The sequence below is a fragment of the Equus asinus genome, chromosome 4, assembly GCF_041296235.1.
Source record: "Equus asinus isolate D_3611 breed Donkey chromosome 4, EquAss-T2T_v2, whole genome shotgun sequence".
In the NCBI taxonomy this organism is placed as follows: domain Eukaryota; kingdom Metazoa; phylum Chordata; class Mammalia; order Perissodactyla; family Equidae; genus Equus; species Equus asinus.
Genome location: NC_091793.1, coordinates 68,304,652 through 68,323,825, shown reverse-complemented (window position 1 = coordinate 68,323,825; position 19,174 = coordinate 68,304,652). Strand labels below are relative to the sequence as shown.

At 41.5% G+C, this 19,174-nt stretch overlaps 1 long non-coding RNA gene across 1 annotated transcript in view; it reads left to right on the top strand.

The window, feature by feature from the left end:
* Positions 1 to 137: 137 nt before the first annotated feature.
* The window catches only part of LOC139045085 (uncharacterized), a 34,087-nt gene continuing 15,050 nt past the window's right edge, over positions 138 to 19,174 (top strand). The window contains exons 1-4 of the long non-coding RNA XR_011502754.1: positions 138 to 2,362; positions 12,863 to 12,971; positions 13,817 to 13,926; positions 17,389 to 17,477. This is a non-coding gene — a long non-coding RNA (uncharacterized lncRNA). The remainder of the gene's footprint in view (positions 2,363 to 12,862; positions 12,972 to 13,816; positions 13,927 to 17,388; positions 17,478 to 19,174) is intronic.

The window sequence follows — 19,174 nt, the reverse complement described above, 5'->3', positions numbered from 1 at the left end:
GGTGGAACCAGGAAAGCCTGGGTAGAAGTCTGGCCGGAAACTCCTTCGGTCCGGGCTCTAATACCTGAAGGCAGCCGACTTTCACTTCCGGGTTACTCGTGGTCCCACCCCCCCCCACCCCCCGCCCCCCCGCCCCCCCATCGAGCGATTTGAATGAAGGAAATTGTGTCCTGCGGCTTCCCGTCCCTCGCTGGCGTCGTTCTCCCTTCATATCTGAAGTAGGAGCGGACGCTTCGGCCGGAAACACACATCTTTAACGGTTTTTTGCCCCTTTTCAAGTTAGCGGTCCCGTGTAGGCCTCGGAGGTCCTCGAGGCGGCCGGCTGGAGTCTGTTTCTTCCTTGAGGATCTCCACAAAAAGCGCTGCTTCCGTCCTCCCGCTCGCTTTCCTCTCGGATGCTGCGAGGGGAAAGGTTTCCGAGGGTAGAAAACGGTGCGAGTGACGGGGCCGCCTTAAAGGATGCTGAAGGACCACAGTTGCCGCGTCAGGCCCGTGCGCTCGCGGGAATTTGCCGTGGAAAGCTTTTGTGTGAGATTATTCGCGGCCTCGGGGAGACCGCTCTTCCTCCATCTCGACGTGCGGACCATCGAGTTCTCCCTGGAGCCCCTGTGCGCCGAGCTCCGTGCTGCTGGCGTGCATGTGTGTTGGGCGCGGGATGCGGGAGGAGAACTGAGATGCTGCCCCTGATGCTCGCGCGTAGAAGAGATAGTTGGAGAGACTCAGCCACCGCATTAAACACAGAGCCGGTGTAGGCCCCTCTCTGGTGCAGGAAAGGGAGAGGAGCGTGGTCTCAAAGAGGAGGGACGACCTGGAGGCTGTGACTCCTGGTTTGATCTGGAAAAGATAACCGATCTTTCGGGCGAAAGCACAAGCAACTTTTTGGAAATGGATGGTAACGGTGAAAGAGCATTGCAGAGAAGAAACACCGTAGGACAAAGGCTCGAGAGGGAGTGGGTGTTACACTGGGAGTTCACTGAAGACAGCAGTCTAACTGAAATGGGGGGAAAAGACAAACCACAGGACTGGAAAGTCAGGTTTGATAAATAGGATGGAGATTTTAAAAAAATTTTTAATAGAGGTAAAATACACATAACATAAAATTTACCATCTTAACCAGTTTTAAGTGTACCCTTCAGTAGAGTTAAGTACGTTTGCATTGCTGTGCAGCCATCTCAGGAACTCTTTTCCTCTTACAAAAGTGGAATTCTATAGCCATTAAACAACTTCTCCTAAGCCTCTTTTGCCAGCTCTTGGCAACCGTTCTACTTTTTGTCAATTTGACTACTCAGGTGCTTCATATGAGTGGAATCATATAGTAATTGTCTTTGTGCAACTGGCGTATTTCATTTAGCATAATGTCTTCAGTGTTTCTCCGTGTTATAGCATGTGTCAGAATTTCCTTCCTTTTTAAGGCTGAATAATATTCCATTGTGTGTACATACCATGATGGACACTTAGGTGACTTCTACCTTTTGGCTATTGTGAGTAATGCTGCTATGAACATGGGTGGTCAAATATCTCTTTGAAACTCTGCTTTCCATACGTTGCGGAAGCTTTTGAAACCAAGTAGAGAAATCCATACTGTTTCAGATCCTCAACTGGGGGTAGTAAAATGGTGGAAGGACTGCAGTTGGGACTAGAAGGTCAATACATGCTCCATTTATAGAAAGCACTTATGGAGGCTGTAAGATATGCCAGGCGTTGTACTACTGCTTTGTGTAAATTAACGATATGTCACTGAATCCAAAATAAACGTGAGCCAATTGTTACCACGTGTTACTGTGAGAAAATCAAGCTTCTGGGTTACAGATGGGCTGAGGGGACGCTAACCAACCACACATACACGGAAGTGGTTAGGAAACAACTCCCATGGGAGCTGGGCATCCGTGGCCCTGACTGTTCGCTGGTTTGTTCAAGGATATTGAAAGAAAACAGTTCACACGTAAAAGAATAGGCTGACATCAAGAGCTTTCACTGTCACATCACTGGTATGCCTAGGGGCTTAACAGCAAAACTGCGTTCCGAGGTCCCTAACAGAACCCTGCAGTTTGATTCCAGGTCTGTTCGTTGCCTTTAAAAAGTATAAAGTGCTGGGTAAGTACGTCCTTGTGTGTGATACGGACGTTAGTGAGGCACATCGTTCCCGACTCAGCTCTTCCTCTTTCACTTTACTTCTCAGAAGTCCCGGGACATCGTTCAAAGCAACGATCTCCACTTGGCAGATGAGGAGATTGAGGGCCAGAAAGGAAAATGATTTGCCAGCCATGGCTGATTGGTACCAAGGCTGCAGCTGAAACCTGAACCTCCAGAATTCCCACTCTGTGCTTTGGGCTCCCTTACGAAGATAGACGCCACAGTCTGAGTGAGTGGACGATGTTTCTGTTCAGTCAGTTTCATCTCTTTCAGGGATATACGCCAAACTCCCGTGAAGCTAGTGCCGGTTAAACAATGAGGCCGAGAGAATAAGTGCATTATAAAGAGCATTCATACCCTCAACAATATTGCATACCAACTATGTGCCAAACACTTAGCAAAGCAGGAGAAAATCCCTGTTCTCAGGGAGAGGAGATAGAAAATAAAGTAATAGATAAATTACATACTCTGTCAAGTAGGATAGGTATTCTGGGGAAAAAATGAAGCGGTGCAGGGAAAGTGGTGCTGAGGATAGGGAAAGAGATTTCTGTTTAAATAAGACAAGGGGGAGCACTAAGAAGCCAACTTTGAGCAAAGATCTGAAGGAGGCGAGGGAGCAAGAAATGTCCTTTATCCGGGAGAAGAACTTTCCAGGTAGACAGAGTGGCAAGTGCAAAAATTCTGAGGCAAGAGGATGCCTACTACATTGTAAGAACAGAAAGGAGGCCGGAGTGGCAGAAGCAGAGGACGGGAGGGGAAAAGTAGGAAATGAGGTCAGAGGTAACAAGATGCCTAATTGTGTAGGGACTTAAAGGGCATTGTAAGGACTGTGGCTTTTATTAAGGGAGATGGGAAGCCATTGGAAGGTTTTGAGCAGAGAAGTACATGATTTGACTTCTGCTTTGAAAGAATCACTGTAGCTTCTGTTTTGAGAATAGAATGTAGGGGAGTAGGGAGTTTTGACAGCAGATTATAGGGGAGCAAGACGGGGACAACTTAGGAAGCCATGCAGTACTCCCAAGTGAGACGGTAGTGGCTGGGGAACGTGCAAGCAGTGGAGGGGTGAAGTGTCACCATATTTTCAGACATGATGACACACAGGGTTTGATGAGTTACTTGGTAGAGTGTGCGAAAAAGATGAGCTAAGACTCCAAGATTTTTGGCCTGAGCAATTTGAAAAATGGAATTGTACCTTACTGAAATGAGAAACACTGGGAGGAGCAGGTTGGGGATGGGAAGAGAGAAGAAATTAAATTTTGGAGATGTTAAGTTTGAAATGCCTATTAACACATGGAGATATCAAGAAGGCAGTTAGATATATGAGTCTCAGTTATATATCTATAAGTTGTAAGTTATATAAGAAGAAGGGTCCAGGGGCCAGCCCAATGGTGTAGTGGTTAAGTTCGCCCACTCTGCTTTGGCGGCCCTGGGTTTGTGGGTTTGGATCCTGGGCGCAGACCTACATACCGCTCATCAAGCCATGCTGTGGTGGCATCCCACATACAAAATAGAGGAAGACTGGCACAGATATTAGCTCAGCGACGATCTTCCTCAAGTGAAAAAGAGGAAGATTGGCAACAGATGTTAGCTCAGGGCCAATCTTCCTCACCAAAAAAAAAGAAGAAGAAGAAGGTTCCAGGCTGGAGATATAAATTTGGGAGACATCAGCATGTAGAGAGTATTTAAAACCATGAGATCATCTAGATTCTAAGTGTAGACAAATTTGAAAGAGTTACCCAAGGACCGAGCCCTAGAGCACTCTAGCTTTAGGGGTTGAGATGGTAATGAAACCAGCAAAGGGGACAGAAAGAGCAGCCACTGAAATAGGAGGGAACCAGGAAAAGCAGCCAAGTCAATTGCTGATGGACTGTAATGGTGAGGATGAAAGCCTGATTGGAATGGGTTCAAAAGAGAATGGTAGGTACACAATTCAAGAGAGGAAGAGTAGATACTTTGGAGGAAGATTTGGTTGTAAGGGTAAGGAGGCAGAAAATTGGGGTGATTGGTAGGGTCAAGATAATTTTTTGTTTAAATATTTCTTTTTCCTCCCCAAAGCCCCGTGGTACATAGTTGTACGTTTTTAGTTGTGGGTTCTTCTAGTTATGGCATGTGGGATGCCATCTCAGCATGGCTTGATGAGCGGTGCTGTGTCGGCACCCAGGATCCAAACCGGCGAGACCCTGGGCCGCTGAAGTGGAGCGCGCGAACTCAACCATTCGGCCACGGGGCCAGCCCCAAGAGAATAATTTTTTAACTATTTCATCTACAAATATTGTAGCGTTTCTAGGAGATAAGATTCTTTTCTTACAAAGATAGATACCGAGCCTCTTGATCTCAGGTTCATGTGCCCTGTGCTCAGTAAGCCAATCACTGAGCTATGGTGCTTGGAGATGGAGAAAGTTTATTCGAATTCACCAAAACAAGAAGCTGGCAACATAGGTTCTCTCAAATCTGCCTTAACAAAAGAAGAGAGCAGGGGGTTTTATAGAGCTAAGGGCTTGAGAGAAGGAGTTTTGGAGAAACAAATAGGAAATTGAGTTTCTTTCACTCCAGATAAGCCCTTGGGCAATCAGACTTCTGGGCATCAGTGGCAGCTGAGGGCTGGTTATCTGGTGATCCTAACTTGCTTAAAGGCATTCTTTTCTTCTGCAAAACAAGCTCAAAAATCCTTGTGACCCTTGAGTCACCCCTCAGGTTAAACAAGAAAACAGCAAATTGACAAGGTTAACGTCTTTTCATTTGTGATGCTATTGGGAACAAGGTCAAGGGGTAATCCTGTTCTTACTGAATATTTACAGTGACCCTCAGGTACCCAGCTTCAATATAACCTCAACATCACTACACACGTAAGAAGTAATTCCTGGTATCATCTGCTGTCAATCTTCAAATGTCCGTGTCTCAAAGTTCTTTTGCTATCAGAGTTATTGAGATATAATTCGTATACCATACAATTTACCCACTTAAGCTATACAATTAAAAAGTCTTCAGTACTGACAAGATTTTCACATATTGGGACATACAGGGTAGCTATTCTGGTTCAACACAGAGTCAGCTTGAACTAAAGAAGCCTCACTTATGGCCCATCAAACATAGATTGTACATCTTGTCCAGGCAAGTAATCCATAATCTATAAATCAAAATTGGGATGAGTTTATTCTGTGAGCCAGCTTTGAGGACTGTAGCCTGGGGGCTTCCTTCTCCAAGGAAGGAAGCACTCTGCAGAAGCAGGGTGTACAGAGGTGTTACACACGGTCTTGCAACAAAGGATGTACATCACGTGGGACAGGAATATCTCTTTTACAACAGTCATGAGATGCTTTGCTGGCACAGCAGGTTAGTGGTCACAAGGTGAACACAGCAGGTCTGTAATTAACCCTTAGTTTCTGGGAAGAGATGCTTATCCTAAAAGAAATGCTGATGTGGGGGGAGGCAGCATCCCCATCTTTGAGGGCATCATGCTTGGCTTTGAGACATTGTAAACGTTTAAAGCAGATGTACAATGCATGCTCAACAGGCCACATCAGGCCTTGGTGGAAAAACAAGGTCAGGCCAAATTAGTTTTAAACCGAATGGATCCCTCATGTACTTCAGTATATCCTATTGCTTTTCATTATTTCATCAATCTGCTTTAACCATTAAAGTGAGCAGTGCATTAAACATTTTCTCAAGGTAAAAGAATGCACTTTGTTAAGAATTCAAGGGCCAGCCCTGTGGCACAGCGGTTAAGTTCGCACATTCTGCTTCATCGGCCTGGGATTCACTTGTGCAGATCCTGGGTGTAGACCTACACACCACTTGTCAAGCCATGCTTTGGCAGATGTCCCACATATAAAGTACAGGCATTTGGGCATGGCTGTTAGCTCAGGGCCAGTCTTCCTCAGCAAAAAAGAGGAGGATTGGTGGCAGATGTTAGCTCAGGGCTAATCTTCCTCAAAAAAAAAAAAGATAAGAATTCATACTTTCCCACCTACAATGCCGGTATCAGTAACATCCTATCAGTACCCCTATTGGTAATGCCTCATATTTATATTTATCCATTCATTAGTTGAGGGACATTGAGTTTTTCCAAAGTACTTTTAGGCTATTGCAAATAGTGTTGCTGTAAACACTCTATTACAACATTTTGTGTGGACATGTGTTTTTATTTTTCTTGGACATATACCTAGGAGTGGAATTGCTGATGATAAATGATAAGTGTATGTTTAACCTTTTCAGGAATGGCCAGAATGTTTTCCGTGGTGAAGGTGCCATTTTACATTCCCACCAGCAGAGTATAACGGTTCCAGTTTCTTCCACGTCCTCACCAACACTTGTTATTATTTGTCTTATTTATTATACCTATTCTGTTAGGTGTGTAGTGGTATTTCACTGTGGTTTTGATTTGCATTTCCCTAATGACTAATGATGTCAAGCATCTTTTCATGTGCTTATTGGCCATCCTGTATATCTCATCAAAGAAATGTCTATTCAGAGCCTTTGCTCATTTTGTAATTGTGTTGTCTTTTTTATTATTCATTTATAAAAGCTCTTTATATATTCTGGATTTAAGTCTCTTATCAGATATATGATTTGAAAATATTTTCTCCTATTCAATGGGTTGTCTTTTCACTCTCTTGTTGATGCCCGTCAAAGCACAAAAGTTTTTAATTTTATTGTCCAGTTTATCTATTTATTCTTTTGTCCCTGTGTTTCTGGTATCTTTCTAAGAAACTGTTATGTAATCCAATGTTTTCTTCTTAGAGTCTTAGACTTTTGGCTCTTATATTTAGGTCTTTGATCCATTCTGAGTCAATTTTTGTACATGGTATGAGGCAAGGGTCCAAACTCATTCTTTTGCATGTAGCTATCCAGTTGTGCCACCACTATTTTTTGGAAAGCCTAATCTTTCTCCATTGAATTGTCTTGGCACCCTTGTGTAAAACCAATTGACTATAAGTGTTTGGGTTTATTTCTTGACTCCAAATTCTATTCCACTGATATATATCTGCATTCTTACACCAGTGCCATACCGTTTTGACTACTATAGATTTGTAGTAAGTTTTTGAAATCAGAAAATATGAGTCCATCAACTTTGTTCTCGTTTTCTGGTGGTTTTGGCTATTTGGGGTTCCTTGAATTTCCATATGAATTTTCCAATCAGTTTGTCCATTTCTGCAGAAAAGGTAATTGTAATTTTAATAGGAATTGCATTGAATCTTTAGATCAGTTTGGAGAGTGTTGCCATCTTAACAATATAAAGTCTTTTGAGTTATGAACATGGAATGTCTTTCCATTTGTTTAGATCATTTTTAATTACTTTCAGTAATGTTTAATAGTTTTCATAATCTAAGTTCTGCACTTCATTTGTTAAATATATCCCTATATGTTTTATTTTTGGTGCTATTGTAAATGGAACTGTTTTCTTAATTTCATTTTCACATTGTTCATTGCAAGTGTATAGAAGTATAATTAATTTTTGCATGTTGATCTGCTATTCTACAACCTTACTGAACTCATTTGTTAGTTTTTTAGTGGATTCCTTAGTATTTTCTGTATACAAAATCATGTCATCTGAAAGTACAGACTTTTTTGCTTCTTCTTTTCCAATCTGCATCCCTATTATTTCATTTACTTCCCTGATTTTCCCAGCTAGAACCTCCAATACAATGTTGAATAGAAGTCATGAGAGTGGACATCCTGGTCTTGTTCCTGATCTCGTGGGAAAGCATTCAGTCATTCACCCTTAAATGGGTGTTAGCTGTGGGCTTTTCCTATATGGCCTTTGTCCAATGGATTTTGTTCTCTTTTATTCCTAGTTTGTTGAGTATTTTGTCATTAAAGAGTTTTAGATTTTGTCAAAGCCATTTTTTGTATCTATTTTGATGGTCATGTGGCTTTTTGTCCTTTATTCTATTAATATAGTGTATTACATTAATTTTCAAATATCGAACCAACCTTACATTCCTGGAAGGAATCCCACTCAGTCATGGTGTTATAGTTCTTTTTATCTGTTGCTGAATTTTTATTTGCTATTATGTTGTAAAAGACTTTTGCGTCTATATTCATAGGGGATATTAGTCTCTAATTTTACTGGAATTTCTTTGTTTTTGACAACAGGATAATGCCAGCCACACAGAATGATTTGGGAAGTATTCCCTCCTATTCTTTTTGGAAGAGTTTGTGAAATATTGGCATTTATTCTTTTTTTAATGTTTCACAGAATTCACCAGCAAAACCATCTGGGCCTTGCCTTTTCTTTGTGGGTAGTTTTGTTTTGTTCTTCCATTAATAATTTGATCTCTTGTTATAGGACTATTCTGATTTTCTAATTCTTCTTGAGTCAGTTTCAATAGTTTGTGTCTTTCTAGGAATTTATCTATTTCATCTAAGTTATCTAATTTGTCAGCATTCAGTTGTTCATACTGTTCCCTTATGATCATTTTTATTTCTGTAAGGTTGGTATTAATGTACCTCTCTCATAAGTTTTTTATAATTTGTTCAAATCAGGATCCAAACAATGCCAATACGTTGCATTTGATTCATTTGTCTCTTAGGTCTCTTTTATTACATGGATTTGCCCTCTAAATCTCATTTTTCCTTGATATTTATTTATTGAAGACACCAAGTCATCTGTCCTTTAGGTTTCCCACATTCTAGATTTTCCTGTTTGTGTTCCTGGGAGTCTCTAGCATGTTCTTCTATCCCCTAGATACTTGATAGTGCTGTATGCTTTATTCTGATTCAGGTTTGAATTTTTATTTTTTTTAAGATTGGCACCTGAGCTAACCATCTGTTGCCAATCTTTTTATTTTTTTCTCTTCTTCTCCCCAAAGCCCCGCCCCCCCACCCCCAGTACATAGTTGTATATTCTAGTTGTAGGTGCCTCTGGTTGTGCTATGTGGGACGCCACCTCAGCATGGCCTGATGAGCGGTGCCATGTCCGCACCTGGAATCAGAACCAGGGAAACCCCGGGCCGCCAGAGTGTGTGAACTTAACCACTCAGCCATGGGGCCAGCCCCTGGTTTGAATTTTTTGGCAAAGCTGCATCATACATCCATAGGAGGCACATCATTTCCAATTGTCCCTTTTTATGAAGTTGGCAGTCATCGATGACCATTGCCTAGGTTCATTATTATAACTGGAAGAGTCTGGTTGAAGGCAGAATAAGTAAAGTGGAGCAGGTGAACACCATCAATCTGTAGTACGTGAGATCTTTGGAAGTTCTCTTGGGATCGTGAGCTCTACATTCTACACTATTTTCAGAACCTTGGAGTCAGGAGATGGAATCTACTCCTGGTTCTGCCACAAACTAGCCGAGCATCCCTGGCAAATCATGCTTCCTGTTTGGCCTGGAATGGGGGCATAGACTATACACGAACCTCTAAGGTTTCTTGCTATTCTAGTGTTCTCTGACTAAACACTTAAGTAGTGGACTTAATCTTTACCAAATATGATTTAGGAGGATTAAAAAGGAACTGCTGACATTATATTCATCCCATCATACCAAGGGCCTAAAAACTTTATGGGTTTTTTATGGGTTTTCTTGATTTTTCCAACAGTTTTGAGGATGATTTTTTATTAATATCTTCAGCCATACCTGTTGTTATCTATATTCTGATTGTATTTTACTCAGCAACTGATTGACAGATGCCTGTCTTAGGTATCAGTTCATATAGAAAATGCGGTTTGGGCATAGAAAGCTTTCTGGAAGCAAATACACCAAAATATTAGCAAGTGATTCTCTCTGGGTGGTAAAATTATGGTTCATTTTTTTAACTTAAGTCTGAATTCTTCATTTTATTCTGCAAACATGTATTTTTTTAAAAAGTCATTCTTAAACGATTTGATAGCATATTTTTGACAGCATGCCCTAACAAACAGAAATCACTAAATTCTGGGTAAGAAGATTTCTTTCTCTTCCTATGATTCAGGTAGGCATTATCTTCCAGTCTAGGTTAGCCTAAATACTTTAGTAATAGGTACTTACATCTAATTAGATAGCCTTATTTAATCTTCTTCAGTAATCTCAGTGAAAAAGAAAATATACTATGCCTACTTAAATGAAAATTCAGGAAGAACAGCAGCAATACATACTATCAACGTCTGTGTCATAGCCCATATGGAATCTGGATTTGCGCTTCTTGGGTAACAGGTAGTCTTTGTGCTTCTTGGGTAACAGGTAGTCTCTTTGCTGGAGTAGTGGTGTGTTTTACAGAAGAGTGTGGGCAAAGGCGGGGTGTGTCTTTTGTATATGTTGAAAGCAGGAGATTAGAAACTACTTTGCTAAATCGTGTTCATAACAACTCCCTGGAGTACAATTACTCTCTGCTTGACGTACCTGGTCAGTATGACCCACAGAAGGAGACAATACAGGTGTCGGCCTTCCTCTCATGGGTTTCCCCACCTGGCAAGGTGTTATGCTGCTGGTGTGCCCCTCTGTAGACACCTTGATGGCAGTTACTGGAGAACTGGTAGAGTCAGAGGTGCTCTCATAGCTGTCAACTCACTGTGTGACCCAGATGAGTCATTTAGCCTAGTCACAAGCACCAAGGTCACTTCATCTTTAATGGAGAGGCTACTTCAGTTTCCAATGTAGTCACAACTAGTGAAACTGATATTACAAAAACCCACTTCTCAGTAACAAAGGCAGTATAAAAGTCAGCCTTCTTACCACGAGAAGCATGACCAACCCAGGTGGTTCTGTAGCCAGCTCTGACGCAAAAGAAATGATTGAATAGCCCTTTAAACCTTACCTGTTGCCCAAAGTGTCATAATCTGGATCTGTTCAGGCGTTTTGAAAACCATTCCTTATATCTACTAAGGACATAGGCCACATGCCAAAAAGTAGGTAACCTGACATAGAGCTTTAGTTTGGGGATTTTCTTTTGAACTGCCATCAGTGCGGTCTCTCAAGTAACATTGGTCCATGCCAATTCACAAGTGGACTCTTGTGCCAGCGGCACAATCAAGCCAACCAAACGCAAAGAACCATTTAGAGACATGCAAAACCAAGTGAGGGAGCAATTTGCTTTCATTCTGTCCATTATCTAATAGCCTCTCCTTTGCCAGAATTTGACTTGCCCCTGGGTATGCAGAGCTGAAAAGATACAATTTTTACCCTCAAGGGAGTCAGTTTAGTAGGGAAAACAGAAATTACTAGACTATACAGTTATTACAATGATGGACTATCAAAAGGGACACTTAGTAGGTGTGGGTGGGCCAAAGAAAACTAAGAAGGAATGAAGGGAGTGTTCTTGAGCCAAACCAAATAAACAAAACTGAAACTCACCATCATGACAAACCCACTCTCAGAAGTAGAATATTGATTTAGACTAGTTCTCATTTGGAAGGGTTTATTTATTCTAATAATTTCAAGCAATCCTAAGTCTTTCCATTTTAACAAGGTCATTTAGAGTTTTACAGATATTTCCAAAAGTAGGAGTAGTTTGACATGTGGGCCATCATATACATACACACACACACTTCACGGTCATCCGGCAAAGTGAGAAGAGTTCATCAGCTAGATCAGAATGTGGAAGTGAAACTTCCCCACTGCGTCTGCTTTAGTAACAGCAGCACATTCCTGCCTGTTTGTTCCCTTATATTAAGGATGAAATCATTCCAACCATCGACTGTAAATCTCGGGGTGCTGCCTGCCTGTCGTACGTGGGAACCTTTGACGACGACTCCAGAATTGCACAATTGTGTTTCTTCTGTTTTTGTTTTTGCCACATTAACTGTATCAGGTAGTGCTTGAAATAGAGGTGGAATCTGTTACTCCGCCAGCTTACCGTTTAACAAGTCAAATGATGCATTAAGAAAGCAAATTTTTAAACTATAAGATGTGTATTTGCCATATTTCCTGCTTAGTCTTATTTAGAGCTTTCTATGCCTGGATGAAATTCTCTTGCCTTCTACTGTTTGCAATAACTCAAGTCCTTTTTCTTCTTTTCAGATAATCTACTTACATTTATGCCATATTTTCTAGTTTTTCTTATTGCTTCATCTAATTTCTAAATAAACCTAGAATACACAATATTAGTCTGTTCACAGTCACTAAACTAATATCCTCAAATGTATTTGGATTTTGTGAGTTCCCCAAATTTGCCTTTGCTCGTGCATGATTTAGCTATGTAACTTACCTCGCACTGTCTTCTCTCAAGAACTTGGCCGCACTGCATTTCTCTCCATCATTTCCCACACTGCACTGGCATTTTGAGTCATCTGGGATGAGGCACCCTCCCTGCTATTAACTGTGTAATGTTTAAACTCGGCTTGCCCGTCTCCTTTCTTTTGAATTTAAACACCACGTGAATTAAACTGACCTTACTTGCTTTCAACCTGTAATTCCTGACTGCAACAGGTAGTTGCCAACTGTTGTAACTGACAGGTTTGACTAGAAGCTGACCGTTCTTACTCCCACTGAACTTAATATTTGGCATTTGTATAAATTCAAAAGGCAAGATCGTACCTTTCTTATTAATGGGCCCTCTTTGTTCATTGATAATACAGTATCTCCATCAACAGGAAGTAATTGTGCCATACCTCAGAAAATAGACTCCTTTTATTTCCAAGCAGGGGAAAGCAGGAGAATTTTACCGCAAAGAGGCTACGAGCCCCTTCAAGGGATTTACCAGACGAGTGCTGGTGTAAGTTACAAAGACAGTGCTAGTCTCTACCCCGAGGAGCAGCCAGGACACTTGCCTGATGGCAGGTGGGGTAAATTGACTCTTTGTACTTGCAACTCAGGCATGTGAAGAATACAGCATCCCTCGAGTCCAGAGATTTGAGATCACCAGTGTTTATCCAGCCGGCATGATGGCGATGAGAGAAGAGAGAAACTTCAGAGCCAAGGAAGGTTTGACAGAGCCTTAAATCAATCCTGCCTTAGAATCGTGGAAAGTTAGATCAGGAAGGGACCTTAGAGACCTCTGCTCCACCACCCCTGTTTGACTGTGAGGAAGCCGAAGGCCCGCGCAGTTCAGGGATTCACCCATGGTCTTGCACTCCTGGCTAGGGACAGAGTCAGAACTGGAACTGGATAATCCTGACTCCGTTTCAGTAGTCTTAAAGCTGGCTGACGAGGAAATTTGACACCCCCCACTCTGAACCCATGTTCCCAAAGGTTTGCTGTATCCAGCTCGTGAATGCCCCTTTCTCTGAAAATTAGGCAAACAGGTTGGAATATTTTAGAAAGAAAACACTGGCTGTAAAGTGGAAGAAATTCCTGTATGGACTTGCCAACTAGAAGCAAGTATTTGGCTTCCCCAAGACAAGGGAGAGTCTTAGTCATGAGGTTCAAGGTAGAAACTGATTGTGTCACCAGGCTGAGGGCAGACAACCTTTTTTGGAAGCAGTAGGCTGAAATTAGAACTGAATAAAAGAGTTTACAAAAGCTGGAATTTGGAGCTCTCACAATACCGGGAGTTATTTTGTTTTTGTTTGCTTACTTTTGGTGAGGTATTTCAGGCACACAAACAAGAACAGAAACTGTGATGACCTCCTCGTACAGCCCAGCTGATCTCATTCCCTCCCTCCCTCTTGAATTTGGTGCTTATATTGCCACACCTGTTGTGTTTTTCCTATATATAAATATACCCGTTAGCAATATTTAGTATTGTTTTCATATTTTAAGTGTTATATGAAGGCTATCACATTGCAGGTACCTTTCTGCAACTTGCTCTTTTTTTTTTTTTTTTTTAGATTTGTGCTATGGATAAACAGGATGGCTCCAGTGAATTTATCTTAACTGCTCTGTGGTATTGCACCATAGGAATGTTTTAGCATTTATCTAATCTATTGATGGCCATCTGGTGAGTTTCCAGGGTTTTTGTTTTGTTTTGTTTGCTGGTTTTTTTAACCTTGATATATAAACATTTTTATGGCACCCTCTCCTGATGCATGTGCACAAGAGTTTCTTTAGTGACATTTACGAGGTCTTGGTGTGCACATCTTGAGCTGACAAAAAGATCTCAAAAATAAACAGCAAATACGAGTGTCCAACACTAACACTGTGTATTTCCAGAGTTTCTAATTTTTCACTAATCTGAAGAGTGTAAAATGGTGTTTCTTTATGGTGTTAATGTGCATTTCCCTGGCCTCACGGGGCTGAAGATCTTTCCACGTGTTCACTGGCAATTCGGATCTCCTTTTCTGCCTGGGCCACTTTTCAGATGGGCTGCTTGTCTTTTTATTATTGATTTTTAGAAATTTTTCTTTAGTCAGGATATAAATCCTTCATCAGTTATATGCAGCCACTATCTTCTCCCAGTCTGGAGTGTGATTTTCACTTAATGGTGTCTTTTCATGATCAGATTTATCAATCTTTTCTTTTTCTTAAAGATTTTATTTTTCCTTTTTCTCCCCAAAGCCCCCCAGTACATAGTTGTGTATATTTTTAGTTGTGGGTCCTTCTAGTTGTGGCATGGGACGCCACCTCAGCATGGCCTGAGGAGCAGTGCCAAGTCCGCGCCCAGGATCTGAACCAGCGAAACCCTGGGCCACTGAAGCTGAGAACGTGAAGTTAACCACTCAGCCACAGGGTGGCCCCAATCTTTTCTTTTGTGATTTGTGCTTATTTCTTCTTCTTTTAAAAAAATCTTTCTCCTCTCCAAGGTCATAAAGATATTCTCCTATATTTCCCTCTAGTTTTTTTAAGTTTTGGTTTTTACAACCTTTAGATATTTTATACACCTAGAATTTACTTTTGTGTGAAGTGTGAGGTAGGAAACTAATTTTATTTTTTTTCAAAATCAACAACCAGTTGTTTTGAAACCTTTCCTTGAGAATGCTATCCTTTTCCCAAAAAGTGGGTAATTCACTTTTGACGTATATTCTTGATTCTCTGTGGGTTCTGTCAGGTTCTCCTTCCACCCCTGTGCCTTTCCACAGCACCATAATTACTATACCTTTATAGTAAATTGCAGTATCTGGAAGGTAAGCGCTTACCTGACAAGGGGGCACAATGCGCGCTAGCTGTGGTTGAGCTTCTCTCCTGAATCCCACCCAGGAGGATGCATGCCGCAAGGAGGAAAACCCAGAAGGAGGCTGTGGGATGGACCGGTGGGGCAGAGGCTGAGTAGCAAAGTTGGAATCCGGGACCTGGAGCTCACTGTCCTGGAGCGGGGAACTCTGTGCTCTGTGGAGGCCTGCAGGGCCCTCCAGAGAGCACACGTGTCCTGTGAGAGAGCTAGGCCGTGGATGCCTGCCCACAGGAGGCCTCTGTGGTCAGTCCGCGTTACAAGGTAAACCGACAGCCACAGCAGGAGATTCCAGTTACTCCCAGTACAGGAAAAAGACATTTGCTCTGAAAATGAAGTTAAGGGAACAACTCCATTTATAATAGCATCAACGAGACTAAAATACTTCGAAATAGATTTAACAAAAGAAGTAGAAGACTTGCGCACTGCACGTTGTTGAAAGAAGTTAAGGAAGACCTAAGTAGATGGACTGGAAGACTTGCTGTTGTCTGACCTACTACTCTCCAAGCTGATCCACAGATTCAGTGCAATCCCCATCAAAATTTCAGGCGTCGTCTTTGTAGAAACTGACAAACTGCTTCTAAAATTCTTATGGAAAGGCAGAGGACCAAGAAAAGCCAAAACCATCTTGGAAAAAAAGAACAAAGGTGGAGGACTCACATTCCTGATTTCAAAACTCACTACAAAGCTACAATAATCAAAGCAAGGTGGTGCTGGCCTAAGGACAGACGTATAGACCAATGGAATAGAATTGAGAGTCAAAAAACAAACCCAAACATCTATGCTCAATTGATTTTCAACAAGGTGCCAAGATAATTCAGTGAGGAAATAGAACAAATGGTGCTGGGACAATTGGGTAGCTACGTATAAAAGAATGAAGTTAGATCCCTACTTTACACCATACATAAAAAATTGGTATAAACCTAAAACTGCTCTAAAAAATAAAGTCAATTTAAATGTTAAAAAAAGACTCAAAAAAGATCAAAGACCTAAATAAAAATCTAAATAAAATCAAATCTAAATAAAAGTCTACAAAATAAATGTGGGAATAAATCTTCATGCCCTTGTCCTTGGATTAGCCAATGGTTTAGATATGACACCAAAAACAGGCAAAAAAAGAAAAAAAACTGAATTACATCAAAATTTAAAACTATTGTGCTTCATAGGAGACTATTAAGAAAGAAAAAAAGACAATCGAAGCAATGGGAGAAAATTTTTTTTGCAAATCATGTATCTAATAAGGGTCTAATATCCAGAATATGTAAAGAACTCTTACAACTCAATAATAAAAAGACATGTAACCTAATTTAAGAATGAGCAGAGGATATGAAGAGACATTTCTCCAAAGAAAATATACAAATAGCCAATGAGCCCATGAGAAGATGATCAACATCCTGGGTCATTAGGGAAATTCAAATCAAAACTACATTGAGACATCACACACACCCACTGGAATGGCCATAATTTGAAAATCAAAAAAGCCAACAGAAAATACCAAGTGTTGGTGAGGATGTGGAGGAGTTGGAACCCTCATCCAATGCTCCTGGGTATGTAAAACGCTGTAGCTGCTTTGGAAAACAGTGTGGTAGTTTCTCAAAAAGTTAAGCATAGAGTTAGTATATGATGCAGCAATTCCACTCTGAGGCATATCCCCAAGAGAATTTAAAGCATACATCTACACAAAACCTGGCACAGTCAGGTTCACAGCAGCATTATTCATAATAGCCAAGAAGAGGAAGCAATCCGAATGTCCATCAGCTAATGAATGGACAAATAAAATGTGATCCAGCCAAGGAATGCTGGATAATAATGTATATTATTATATATTGGAATAATTATATGTTACAATCCAATAATTATATATTGGAATGGTGGAATTATTCAGCCGTGAATAATAAACCTTGAAAATATCCTAAGTGAAAGTAGGCAGAAATGAAAGGCCACAAATAGTATATGTATTGTCCATTTATATGTAATGTCCCAAATAGGCAAATGCAGAGAGAAAGTAGATTAGCGGTTGCCTAAGGCTGGGGTAGGGGGAGGGTTGGGGGGTGAGGAGGCATTGAGGAGTGGCTGCTAATGGGTACTGGGTTCCTTTTTGGGGTGATGAAAATGTTCTCGCATTAGATAGTGGTGTTGGTTGCACAACCTTGTGAATATACTAAAAAATACTGAATGGTACACTTTAAAATGGAGAGTTTTATGATATGTGAATTATATCTCAATAAAGAAATGAATCACCTCAAAAAAACAAAAGACATTTGCGTTTCTTCACCCTCTGTTTTCCTTCTCCAGCACCCGAGGAGCAGAACCTGGAAGTGGGACCAGCAGGAGGGAGTCAGTCAGCAGACCCCGCCTCACACGAGGTCCCCGCTGCCCGTCCTGTGAGTAGGGAGGGGGTTGCTTTGCATTAGATGTGAAAATAGAGTTAAACTGAACTGGATCGTTCTACTGACTAAAAGAGATGGACATGCAATGATAGGGGCCTCAAATGGCCTTGAGGCCTGGGAAAGGAAGGCTTTCAGAGCAAGCTGAAGGCGGGGATGGTACAAGAAGTCAAATCACTCCATGTTTGAGTTTTACCGGATTGACGCTTCTCAGTAAACGGTCACATTGATGTAATGCGTGGGGAAGAGCTTGTGCAGGCAACGCCGCATGAACCAAAGCTCCCAGTGGTGTTCTTGTTTGGGGAGGACGGGGTACGTGCTCTGAAAGGATGAGGGTCAGACAGCACAGTGCGCCTGGGTCCTGACCTCTCAGTACCAGTCCTTACGAAAAGGAGTCGGGGCTCGCAGAAACAGCTGGTTCCCACCGGAGCTGGGAATGGGCAAGGCAGGACTGGGGAAACTCGTTTCAAAAAAAAGCAAATACCGGCCAGCCCAGTGGCGCAGCGGTTAAGTTCGCACGTTCCGCTTTGGCAGCCCGGGTTTCGCTGGTCCAGATCCTGGGTGCGGACCTACACACTGCTTATCAAGCCGTGCTATGGCAGGCGTCCCACATAAAATAGAGGAAGATGGGCACGGATGTTAGCCCAGGGCCGACCTTCCTCAGCAAAAAGAGGAGGATTGGCGGCGGATGTTAGCTCAGGGCTAATCTTCCCCCCCACACCCCCCACAAAAAAACAAGAAGTTTTCAAAGACAGGATTGTGTGAAAGAGACACAGGAGCAAGCTAAGGGGGAACTCAACGAGCCAAGGCTGGGGTAATTTCCACTAACCCATTATTAGGAAATTGTTAATTAGATGGAAGGAATTAAGCGTTTATCCTACCTTTCCAGTGAGAAATGTATTTCAGAGTAAACAGACATTCCCAAATGATGAGGGAAAGCTCTTCTCTAGAGAGGAATGCCAGCTAATAAATGTAGGACCAATGATAGAACAAAGAAGTTTGAGTTTCATCAACCCTTACGAAATAGTTGATCCAGACAATTACCAGCAGATACCAAAACCATGACTTGAAAATCTGATGCAGCACTTTCTGTCTGCATGGTGTCATATTATCCTGTGATAAACATAACTGTTCAATAGACGCTGTCACCGCTTTAACACACGGGTCACTCCCAGCGTTGCTAACAGGGGCAACACCACACGCTGTACCTCCCCATGTGATGCAGTATGTCATAAACAGCATCGCCTGTGAAATGATTCTTGGCAAAATATTCAAAATCAGACCAATTAAGACTTAGATCTAACTTACCATTTTTGGGAAATATAGGAGAAAGAAGAACAAAATAACTGATATCAAAAGGAAACAATCGGGTGAATCTAGAAGTTGAAACATTCTATAAGACAACCGTTCTGACCTCTTCAACAAGTCATTGTAATGGGGAAAAATGAGAGGCAGAGAGGCTGTTTTAGACTGATCGAGGCTTAGGAGTCCTAAGAATTAAATGTAACATATATCCTTGATCAGATCTTGATTAAAAAGACAATTGTAGAAGCCACTTGAGGAATATTACGGTAGTCTGAATATGGACTGAGCAGTATCTTAAAAAATTCCTGTTAAATTTTTTAAGCGGAACAATAGTATTATGGTTATGTAGGAAAATATCGTTATTTTTTTGGAGATACTTACTAGGCTAT